This window comes from Nicotiana sylvestris, chromosome 10 (assembly GCF_000393655.2).
Source record: "Nicotiana sylvestris chromosome 10, ASM39365v2, whole genome shotgun sequence".
NCBI lineage: Eukaryota > Viridiplantae > Streptophyta > Magnoliopsida > Solanales > Solanaceae > Nicotiana > Nicotiana sylvestris.
Window position 1 is genome coordinate 90,202,825 of NC_091066.1, and position 13,022 is coordinate 90,215,846.

The 13,022-nt window shown below is 37.4% G+C and overlaps 1 pseudogene; it reads right to left on the reverse strand.

The window, feature by feature from the left end:
* Nucleotides 1–8,266: 8,266 nt before the first annotated feature.
* Nucleotides 8,267–9,811, reverse strand: LOC104210146 (thioredoxin-like 1-2, chloroplastic; annotated as a pseudogene).
* Nucleotides 9,812–13,022: the final 3,211 nt, after the last annotated feature.

Sequence of the window (13,022 nt, forward strand, 5' to 3'; positions counted from 1 at the left end):
ATTTTTAATAAGTCAGTTAAACAAAATAAATTATTTGGATCTATTACCCCTCCCAAGGCTGGTAGTACAAATCATGAGCTTCTAAGAGTAGAATTCACCAAACTGATATGAAGAAAATACATCCTCTGTTTGAAAAGTACATAAAACAAAATTTTGTAATCTAAGGCTACCGTGAACAAGAGGCAGCTACAACACGAACGCAGATACGCCTCCAAATCCAGCAACCATCGAACATAGCAACATCGGCATCCGGGATCTGCATGCAATGTGCAGGAAGTGCAGTATGAATACAACCGACCTCATGTACTCAAAAAATAACAAACCTAACCTTAGGTTGAAAGCAGTGACGAGCTGGAACATAGGTCGGGTCCAACACCAATAACTAATAGCAGTTCATAGTAGTGTAAAGCAAGTACGTAAAGAAGCAACTCAGAGATAGAATGCTTAGTCTTTTTATATTTTTCCAGAAATAGCCAGCCTTTCAAGAATATCAATGAAAACCCAAATTCTTTATCGTAAACGTCATGAAATATGAGATAGTTTGAAAACTGTAATTTTTCTAAAAATTCTTTTCACAATAAATAAGATGTTTCATTTTCTTTCCAGATAACAAGTGTGAAATACCTCTCTATGCCACATATCAACGTGTGTAAAAGTCATGAATGATGTGATACCGTACAACATGAGGAAAAATACATCTCTATGCTTGTATGTCATGTGTGCATGCCAATGCCATGTATCCCATAGATGAATCATATACTCACACTCTCAGAGTACTCAATCTCATGGTCTTACACGTTTTACTCATCATGCTTAACCATTCGGTACTGTACATGTCCCATTTGGCCTAGGGAAGATCCATCCCCGAATATATATATCACGGACCATCAGTCACTCAGTACCGAGGAAGGCCAATCCGGCCCCATGGAGAAGATCCATCTCCAGGTATATAAATGCTTCACACAAGATCCATGTCCAGGAAAGATCCATCCCTTAATATAATATCATCTTCGCTCACTGGGGGTGTGTTACAGACTCCGGAGGGGCTCGTACAGCCCAAGCGCTATCATAATCATCAATATAACCACTGCGGCGTGCAGCCCGATCCCATAACTGTCACTCATAATCAGGCTCTCGGCCTCACTCAATCATCACTCTCCAGTCTCAACCATGGGCTCACAATATCATGAAAACTGACCTGCAATAATGATATGATGTATCAATAAATAACAACTAAGACGGAGATATGATATGAATGCATGAATGCGACTGAGTATAAAATATCAATGAAATCAATAAGATGACAACAAAAAACAACCACTATGGGTGCCAACAATATTAGCATAAAGCCTAAACATGATATCTAGCATGATGTACAACTCATTTACTTTATCATCTGGTGAAAAACACAAATATCAACAAAGTGGGGTACTGGAAACAACAGGGTCACAACTCACAAGGTGCATGCCCACACTCCCGTCACCTATTATGTGCGTCACCTCAACACCAACCACATAACACATAATTCAGGGTTTCATACCCTCAGCACTAAGTTTAGAAGAGTTACTTATCTTAAATAAGCCAATTCTGACACCGAGCAAGCCAAACGATGCTCCAACAAAACCATCATGCGCATTCCGATCTCTGAACGGCTCGAAACTAATCAGAAACAACTCAAATACATCAAACAATGCTAAACGAATCAATCCCAATCGAAAAAGGTCGAATCTTTAATCAAAAGCCCAAAATCGGCCAAAAAATCCAACCCGGGCCCACACCTCAGAACCCAACAAAACTCATAAAATCCGTCAACCCATTTAATTACGAGTTCAGCCATACTAGTTTCACTCAAATCCGACTCCGAATCGGTGTTCAAAACTCAAAATTCGTATTATGAAATTTTAGGCCAAAATCCCTAATTTGTTCTTTAAAATTCATCAACCAAAAGATAAAATCGAAGATAGATTCATGAAATATAACTAAAACTGAGTAGAGAACACTTACCCCAATTCAAATGCTGAAAATCGCCTCGAAAATTGCCCAATTCCGAGCTCCCCAACTCAAAATATGTTAAATGCACAAAACCCTCGTTTTAATACTGTTCTACCGCATTTTTTGTGACAAAAACATCAAAACTTACTTTTGATGCCTCCAATGGATTCCTTGTAAAATTATAGTCAAGTTAGGCTCTTGAATTACTCCATTTGACCTTATATTGAAGGAGATATATTGGTTTCAAACTTTCAATATTTGAAAATAGTGCAGATTTTTAAATACGCAGTCAATGGTAATTTCGTAATTAATTTGAAAAAAATCTGGCAACCCAAATTCTTAGTAAAATGACCATAAAATCCTTATACGATGTCCAAATTTGACGGTTCTTTTTGATATGACTCCGTAATTACGATACAGATCTAATGCTTCAATCAAAATAGAAATCGGAGCTCATTTGTTCAATGTGGTACCATTTATGCTTGAAGAAACGACGTCGAAACATAAGAAAAACGAGCGCAACACAACCCAAGCCTATCCGAAACTTACCTGAGCCCCTCGGGACATCGTTGAAACATACCAATAAGTTCCATATCATAATATGGATCTACTCGAGGCCTCAAAACACACATAACAATATCGAAACGATGAAACACACCTCAAATCAAACTTAATGAACTTTCGAACTTTCGACTTCCAAAAGCTCACGCCGAAACATATCAAATTAACTTAGAATAACTCAAATTTTTCACACAAGTCCTAATACATCATAGGAGCTACTCGTGCCCGCAAACTACCAAGAGAAGTGTAAATGCTCAAAACGACTGGTCGGGTCATTACACACACCTCTGTGCCAATTATTTATTGACAGGATCAAATTAAGCCTTTGTACTTCCGTCTGCTAATGCATACTTAAGCTAACTGTCAATGTTCATCGTGTACTGAAGTCCACTCGGAAACAATTCTGAGACTCCGCCATAGTTGAAGCCTTGTGTTCTTACATGATTTACCTAATCAATTTGCCTGGAATTTAACTTGTCTGCAGTGTCAAAGTAGGGACGTGTAATAGACTATTGAAATATGGTCTCATCTAGCATACTAATTGAGACGACCCCGCCAGTCGTCTCATGAGTTACCGCTCTATTTCCCCTATTTCTGCTTCGTTATGCTTCGTTATCCGTGTTTTATATGATCAAGTTGATTAGTTTGTGTTCGGAGAGGATTTGGTAAGAAATGAGATACTTAGTCTCTTTTAAGAAGGTTTAAATTGGAAAAGTCAATCTGATGTTGACTTATGTGTTAGAGGATTCAGATGTGAGTTCTGATGGTTCAGTTAGCTTCGGGAGGTGATTTGTGATTTAGGAGCTCGATCGGAATGGGTTTTGGAGTTGTAGAGAAGATTTAGGCTTGAATTGGCGAAGTTGATATTTTGGCTATTTTCGGTTGATAGGCGAGATTTTGCTATAGGGGTTGGAAAGGAATTTCGAGAGTTGCAGTAGCTTCGTTGTATCATTTGGGATGTATGTGCAAAATTTTAGGTCATTCGGACGAGATTTGATAGACTTTTTGATCGAAAGCATAATTTAATAGTTCTTGGAGTTCTTAGGCTTGAATCTCATGTTAAATTGGTGATTTGATGTTGTTGTGACCATTCCGAAGTGTTAAACAAGTTTGAACGATGTCATGGGATGTGTTGGTACAATTGGTTTGAAGTTCCGGGTAGGTTCCGGGATGTTTTAGGCCGAAAATCATAGCTGTAGCAGGTCCATAAGGGTTACAGGCCTCGGAACCCACCCGCGCGGTCCACACAAAAAGAAGTGTGGCCGCAGTATGTGCTGTGCGGACCTCACAAAATGAAGTGCGGTTGCGGTAGGTGTTGTGCGGACCGCACAAAATGCAGTGCAGCCGCGGTGGGGAACATTTCACTGGTCATACTTCGGAAGCTCATATCTTTTGATCTACAAGGAATTTTGAGATGATTCAAAAACAAAAGTTGTAGCCCTTCTTGTCTAGTTTCCAAAAAGGTAAAGATATCACAATTTGGACATCCATAGCGAATGTTATGGCCAAAATACTAAAGCCTATCACTGTAGAGGAAAACCTGTGTGGTCGCAGTCGTTTTTGTGCAGACCACACTGGTTTTGTGCGGTTCGCAGAGGTGGAAATCTGTGGGGTAGTCTATAAATACGAGGTTTTGGGTTTTATTTAATATTTTGACCTATAGAGCTCGGATTTCGGCGATTTTTCGAAGGTTTTTCAAGAAATTCATTGGGGTAAGTGATTCTAACTTAGATTTGGCTAGAATACATGAATCTATCATTGAATTCATCATTTAACTCGTGAGTTGGGATGGAATTTGGGAAGAAAAGTTGTGGAATCTTCCAAAAATATAAAATGATGATTTGAATGACCAAATGCTCCCAGAATTGGATAATTTTGGTATGATTAGACTCGTGAGGGTATGAGGATTCTGAAAATGTAAATTTTACCCGATTCTGAGACGTGGGCCCGGGGATCGGATTTTGCTAATTTCGGGATTTTTGGTATTCTTCGCTTGTTTTCGCTTGGGCTTTGTTCCTTTATTATATTGTGACGTAATCATTCTGATTTTGGATAGATTCAACGTGAGTGGAGGCTGATTTGAGGGGCAAAGGCGTCGTGGAATAGTATTTTCACCAGGTTAAGGTAAGTAACCATTGTAAATCTCGAACTGAGAGTACAAAACCCCGGTATTTGACTTGATTTGATAAAAGCGGTGACGCACATGCTAAGTGACGAGCGTGTGGGAGTGCAGCGGTAGGGATTGTGACTTAGTCAGTCCCATAGCGACGATTAAGCCGCGTATTTGATTTGGAAATCTTATATTACTCCGTATTCTTTTATACTGTATCATGGGCTGTATGCCATATTTGGGGCCTTGTGCCGACCTGTAGAACCCTTAGGGGCATTTTGACTGTTTTTCCTCACTTTACTTGTTAAAAACCATATCCTCAATCATGTCTTTACCTGTTTAAATGATTAAAGCTGGTTTATCACTCTATTTCTAAATATGAGGATTGTTTGGGGCTGAGATCCCTACCTTCTATTATTGTACCCGAGAGGCTGTGAGGTTAATGACTGAGAGAGGTTGAGAACCCAATTGTGAGGATGTTATATGTATATACTATGGGCCGGGTTGCACGCCGCAGCGATACATATATTGGATCAGGCTGTACGCCGCAGCGATATAGCGCTTGGGTTGTAGGAGCCCTTCCGGAGTCTACACACCCCCAGTGAGCGCAGTCGACTATATATGTGGATCGGGCTGCACGCCACAACGATATATGGATCGGGCTGCACGCCGCAGCGATTACTATGATTTCTGTTATTATGAGGGATATATGAGCTGAGTGTCGAAAATGAGTACTAAGTGACGAGAGATGAGTCCCGAGTGACTGAGAGGCTGTCCGAGGGGCCATATTTTGAGTGATTCCTTACCCAAAAGGCCTTGTTATGTTGATTTCAATGTTTCACTCTTCTTTCAAACATAGCCTCTGTTGGAAAATATTGCTAAGTATATGATTTCAACCTTTAGGCTGAAAGTGTATATTTTGTGACGAAATTGGTTTAAACTACAAAGTTGAGCTATTATCCTGTTGTTATTTTCAGTTATTATGTTTTTAACTCCACAGGAATCCACCTTTCTCAACCGAAGGCTAGAAAGAATACTCGCACCCTGGTTTGATATTGGCAACAACATATAGAGTCATGCATTCAGAGTCTCCACAAACGTAAAAGAATATAGCGAGCATCAAAGATAAAAGTTGAGGAAACGTCTTTATATTCATGGACATTTCATTACAACAGCCCATGAGGGGTTCTTACATATGATTACAAAAGCCCACGAGGGGTCCTTACACAAAAACAAAGAAACAAGAAGGTGTACATATAGTAAAAGCCTAAGAGCCTAGCCTATTCTCAAAGGTGCATCCTCGGAAGCAACATTTTCGGGCATCATCTCCTCGGTCATGCGCCCTCAAAGAAAATATCTTCCAAGCACGATCCCCTCGGGAGTCTTGTCTCTATCCTCCAGAATGTCATCTTCAAAAGGGGAGACGAAGAAGAGGAAAGCGATGGAGAAGAGAAAAGTGACGCGGAAGAGGCATGAAGGAACGAAGAAGTGGCTGGGTGAAAAATCTGACTAGTATGGATTTCGCTAGACTACTATTGTAAAGCCACTTCTTGGGACATTGCCCCGGTGCGGGATGCAACAGTTAGTAGATAGTACCACCTCACTCCATGGAAAGCAAAGGGAGTGAGGCACCACATCGAGTAATCGGTGGAGGTGAGCAGCGGTGTATAGTGCGAGTTCCCTCTTGAGCAGCGGTGTATAGTCCACGTATTTCCTTGGGTCGGTAGAAATCGGCCCTCTGCCTCATTGTCCCGAGCCAACGACGACAGCAACAACAACAAAACAACGTAATCTCTCTCAACCAGAGAAGGTCCAGGAGATAGGCCGCAACATGGCTGATAAAAGTAACGCCATACAATCTTGAGGCCATGGGCCTCAAACAAGGTGAACGACAAAGAATAAAGATAGTGAGGAGGGAAGAATGGATAGATACGGGAGGAAACTTGGATAAAAGGTTGATCCCAGGAGGCTCCCATTTATAGAAAGGGAGGCAACGTAACCGACGGCGCCGTTATCGCCCTTGAAAGGCGCAATGGCAGGCGCATTTAATGCGTCATTGGGAGCTGAATCGGCGGCGACGTTATGGCTTTGAAGAATGAGAAACTGCAATGCTTTGAATGATCCTGGAGAAGTGAAACGACGAAACGTTTCGGTAATCACGGAGGCTTGCATCATCAGTATGACGTCATCATGGGAAGTCCGAGGAGTCGGATGTCAAGGTCGTTTCTTATCGCTCCTCTCCAAAAAACGTGGGGACTATCTGTATACGGCGGAATCGGAGGGTCCCATTTCTCGTCATTAAGGCATTGAAGAGGATCATTTCGAAGCCTCGAGGCTGCAAGGCTGTCGCCGAGTTTCCTCCTCGAGGTTCGTCGACGACCGACCTAGGGATAACGTTGGCCGCGACCACAACAGATATGGGGAGTTTCCAAGGAGTGCAGCCAGGACCGATAAAATATGCCATGCTAGTCTGAACCTGCACCATGGCATTAGCTAGCTGTTCCATCCTTGTTTCTTTATCATTAATATATTTTGTACTATGTTGGGATTCCCCCTATATAAAGGGGGTCTTTGACACTTTGTTTTCTCCCGTTACTTCAGTTGCTCTACACGAAATATACAAGAACATTCTAGTCGCTCTCTAACATATTCTCTTGATATTATTGCTTTCATTTATTACCTTCATATTTGCTCATCATTTATTGCTTATCATTGGCCATAAAGAGCCTCCGTTAATTCTATCATAACTGTTAGTCATGTTTCGACTACCTTCGATAGCCCGTAACCGAGCTCCGGGATCGATCTCGAGGCCCCGAATCGACAAGCTCGAGGCCCCGATAATTGGCCTAACGGTTTGATTATTGCCTTATCTTTAACTCTTATTTCGTTTCTACGTCTCACATACATAGCATCAACTGCCTAACAAACTAGCATAAAAATAGATCACGTATATTTAGAGTCTCATAATCAAATTTAATTGTTATTACCATTTTCACGGTAAACAGCTATATACTAAAGATAAGTTAATAAGTTGGGGCACGGGGACTGATCCTATGCGTGCGTTGTGTGAAGCTGAACTAGAACGCCACCAACACCTACTCTTCAAGTGTTGCACATATGCAAGGGTGTGGCTGCATATCCTGCATTGGCTTGGTATCAAAAGAGGTTATATGGAATGGAGTGAGGAGATGGAATGGGCAAGAGTACAAGCTAATGGAAGGAACTCCATGGCAGATATCTATAGAATGAGTCTGGCTCTTACAACATACCATGTATGGAAAGCGAGGAACGACAAGATATTCCAACAGAAGAAGAGGATGCCAGAAGAAGAGATAGCAAGATTGATAGTGCAAGAAGTCTACTATCCAGGAATTATGAAGTCAAAATTGACAAAGCAACTGAATTGTCTAAACTTCTGTCCTAGTCTATAAACTGATTTGTAAGAGAGGAACAATGGAGAATGAGCTGTTAGCAGTAATTTGTTTATACTAGAGTTGGGGTCTTATGTCCAACTTTAGAGGCTTTATGATATACTTGTAAATATTTTCTTTAGTAATAAAATTTGATTGTTATATATCAAATATATATAGGATAAAACGGTAATGGAAACCAAAGTGTTGTATCTCCTTAACCAAATCATAATGTTTGATCCACGACAAAACTGCTTTTAGTAAAAATACCATAAGAATCAAGAAACTTTCAATAACCTATATTCTAGCTAAGCCATCAACAACTGTTTGGCTTCTTTTAGCCCAACCCTGTTATCAGATCTATCTGAACTGCTAGACGTATCTACACCTGCTAAAACAAATTCTTCAAATCTCTGCTTTGAATCCAAAGATGAATTTCTTGATAAGAGGCAAATTGAGGCTAAAGCCAAAAGCTCAGATTCATCAAGTCCTTTTGCAGGACCAAGACTGCACTGTTCAGCCCCATACCTTTGCTAATGCATCCTTGAATTTCTTGATCTGCACAAATACAAATTTTACCATAAGAAAGTTTGATTCTTTCATAGTATTTATATAACCGGTTAAATTGCACTGATAACTTATAGTAAATTCTTTCCAGAAAACAATTTACTTACTGTTGCATTAGTACAACTAAAACTACAAACTTTGCCTCGTGCACCCTTGTAGAATCTGAAGAAGGGTAAGACATGTATATGAAGAGCATGGCACATGGTTTTTAGTTCTTCATAATTCACTTTAAGGAAAATGGCATCAGGGTTTGATTCAGCCAGCTGACAGATCTGCAAAAACATTAATAAACATCATTAATATTAGCACAAAAAATAGTAAAAAAATAAATAAATTATATATTGGTCAATTTGATCCCAAAATCTAGTACCTTAGGATGTAAAGCCTTGCAACCTTCACACCCAGGGGAATAAAAGTCAATAATCATTAATCTGTCACCAGCATTCAACAATGAATTCACAAGTTCTTTTGCTGAATGGATCTCTACCATGTTAGGTTTAAGGGTCTTTTCCCACCATCTCATTGCTTTGCTAAAACATATTGATGCTTGTGCCTGTCACCACATAATAAACCTTACTGATTTAATTAAACCAAATTAAAAATATCTTTTAAAAAAAGGAAAACACAAGAAGGAATATAATCCTTAAAATTAAAGACCAATAAATTAAAACATACGTTGACCAAGATGGGTTTTGAATCTCTAACATTCCAATGGTTCAAACCAATTTGATTCGACAAATCCAAGGATTTTCCAAGAAATTCTTTGGTTGATAACTCGGGAAGTTGCAGAGTGCCAAAACCAGAAGACCCTTTGGCTTTGGACTTGAAGTTTGCTTCACAGGAACTATAAACAGAGAAACCAGTCTTCAAAGAAGCTGCCATTTTTGGACTTGTCAAGCTTAAAGCATGTAACGACAAATTCCCACCAAATCCCACCTTCACCTTTAGATCAACAACAAATTTCTCAAATAGAAATGGAAGAAGAAATATATCCAGGCAAGAACAACTCAACTTTTTCGATAGGATAATTAAGGTAAGATTTGAGCCAAAAGCTTGTATCGTTAGGAACAATAAATACTTTGATCGTTGGGAAGGAAGAAGGGGCAAATGGAAGACTACGAAGTTGAATAAAAATAGTATCCTGGCCAGTGGTGGCTGATGGGGGATGAATTGAATTATTAAAGGTAAAAAGTGTAGGGAAAAGGAGACAAGTGGGGTCATTGACTCAGATTAAAACCTTTGAACTTTATCCATAATATTTTCCACGTTTATCTTCTTGATTAACGGAAAGCAAAATTAGTGTAAGTATTACGCGTAAAATAAGTATTTTGACACCATTAAATCCAAAGTTTTATCCAGAACATAGGTTTAAGGCTTGTTTATAGGAGGATATGTGCGTGTATTTGAGTTGGCATTTTCATATACTCATCTTGTTTTGATTTTGGATGATTGGATGAGATGCTTTTCAGGAGGACAGAATCCAAAATATTGGTATCTGGGTTACCAATTTGCTATATTATCGGTTAGTATTTGGTTGTTACCCAAAGTAGTTTCACTTTCACAGCGCAGCTGACTCTGTCTCTACCAATTCGGCATTTTTGGATAATAGCCCCCACTCTGGAAGAGAAAAAAGAAAGATAAGAGCCCCACAAACTCACCAATTACAAGGAAACCATATGCCAACAATGCAACATTATTGTATGTGGATATACATAATTTTGCTCCACATGGATATATACATAATTCAATCAATATAATGCACCAAGCTCATAATTGCAGTAGCAATTTCTATTGAATAATTTCTGGTTTTATTATTGTTTATCGTTATAATCTTTAAATTGAAGAACTATTGAGTAAAATAATTATTGACTTCACTTCTCATCTCGTTTGGTTGGGAACTAGTTAGTCAAAAATAATACCCTATTTATTTTTAATGCGTGCCAAAAAAAATAATTCTTTTACCTATTTAAAAATAATTTAGTTTTGTACAATGATTTAGGAAAAAGATCCAGTCAAGTAATATTGCGTCAAGTAATATTCAATAGCTATTTACATTTATGCCGTGCGGTCAATAACTAATTAATGGCTTGTTTGGATGGTTGTTACCCATTGTATTGTATTGTATTGTTATCCCAAAATAATATTTGTTTTGATTGTTTATTTAAAATTGGTTGTATCGTATTGTTAAATTCATTGTTCCGGAACAATCAAAAGCCCCATTTTATGAAACAACCGATTTGGTGTGGTGAGATCGTTTCCTATTTTCTTTTTCAATTATGCCCTTACTTATTACTCTATAATTTTATTTTATTATTTAATTTTTTTATTAACTCCAAATCTCCAACCTGTTGACCTACTTTGTCTTCTTCCATCTTTTCTAGAGTTGGTTTGCCTCGTTCTTTTTATCCGAGTCTTCGTTCAGTTCTGTCTCTTTCCATCGTTTTAATTTTTTTTTTTTTGCTAATATTAGTTAACAATTTTTTTCCAGATTTTTGCTCTTGTTTTCAAGCACGTAATTAATCGTAAATAATTAGAAAGAGTTTGTCTTAAATTATTTTTATGTGTAATTTTTGATAAATTTTATTTAAAATAATTGGGGGTATTTTAGTAAATTTATTAGTTACAGTATAGTACGATATAGTCAAACCAAACAACAAAATGTTATTTAACAACAGCAAACGATACAATCTATTCAAATATTGTATCCATAAAATGATACAATACGGTACAATACAATACATTATAAAATAATGGGTAACAATGATCCAAACATAGTGTAAGATTCATATCAATTCTTATATTTGCCAAAAACTAAAAATGAAAATACATATATTAACGGTAGCCGGAAACTATTCATGTTTATTACTTAAACTGCAAATAACGTAAAATGTAGTGCTCTCTAAAAATGATTAAATTGGAATGATATTTCTTTTATTTTTCGAAAGCAATTTTACAAAAAATACACTAAATTACAAATACAAGTATCTATCTTTTCTATGTCTGTGGTGCCAAACATTTTCAAATTATTTTGCAACGAGTTTTCGGAAAATTCATCTAGTGCCCATATTTTGCTTTATTTTGCATCATAAAAGCAAGAAACATGATTAATATTAACGACAGTTGTTAATTAGTAATTTTTTCTAATTTTTTTTTTGAGATAAGTATAAGAAATAAAATGAATCTTAGCCATTAATTATTTTATGATCCGCATGGCATAAATCTAAATAGTCATTGAACATTACTTGAGGCAATATTACTTGACTGGATCTTTTTTCAATGATTTATAGTCATACATAATATATGTGGCTCATTTTACACAAGTTCAAAAGTCTTCTCTCTTCTCTTAAACACCGTGTCCAGTCAAATGTATTCACATAAAATGAAACAAAGGGAGTAATAATAATAATAATAATAATAATAATAATAATAATAATAATAATGATGATGATGATGATGATGATGATGATGATGATGATGATGATGATGATGATGATAATAATAGAATTATAATACGAAAATTAAATAATGATGAGATTATTTAGTGGATATACTTTTATTGGTAAATATTTAGTTTATTGGACCAAAAATGGAATATAATAGGTAAAATATAGAATATGTGTTTGGTTTACATTAAGTAAGCTGTGATAAAATTTTGTTTCTTATTTTAACCTTGAATCTTTTAAGGACTTTGAAAGATGTGCCTTGGAGAAGGGTATTTTTGTCATTTTAGTATTTTATGCTGGTATTAGTTATCCCGGGATTATTATTGTTTACCCTTAAAATCGAATAACAATTGAATTTGTAAGTGGTTTTAAGGATACATGGATTAAATTGACACAAAGCGATAAAGTAAAAATACGATTAAAATAAGCAATGATAACGTAGATTCAAACCGCACAACTTGAACAGTTACAACATTGGCAAGTCAATCACACTTGAACTAGATACAATTCAAACAATATCAAGATACAGAAGAATAATAGCTTACAGAAAGAAAATATTATTATACTGCTTTGGGATGCGTGTTACAATGTCTTTTATAAGTAATCAGACCCCCTTTATATAGTGGGGAAGTCCTATATTAGGTACAACTCTATAAAAGATAAAAGATCTCATGATTTGCTGATTTGCTGATTTGCCAGTTCGTTATTGATACGTGGTGAGATTCCTACCGTAATATCCGACCGGTCACGGGTATTTCAACCTTCTATTATTTCGGTCTTCTGTTGGCAATGTTTCCTCGAGCTCATTCAGGGTGAAAGTCGAATCTAGGATCACGAACTCATTGTTCTTGAGGACGGACATCCTGATCTCAAGTTTTGGCCCGGTGGAACCCGAGGTCGATCTCCAATCCCTCAGGTTTTGAGTCTGATCTGTCATGT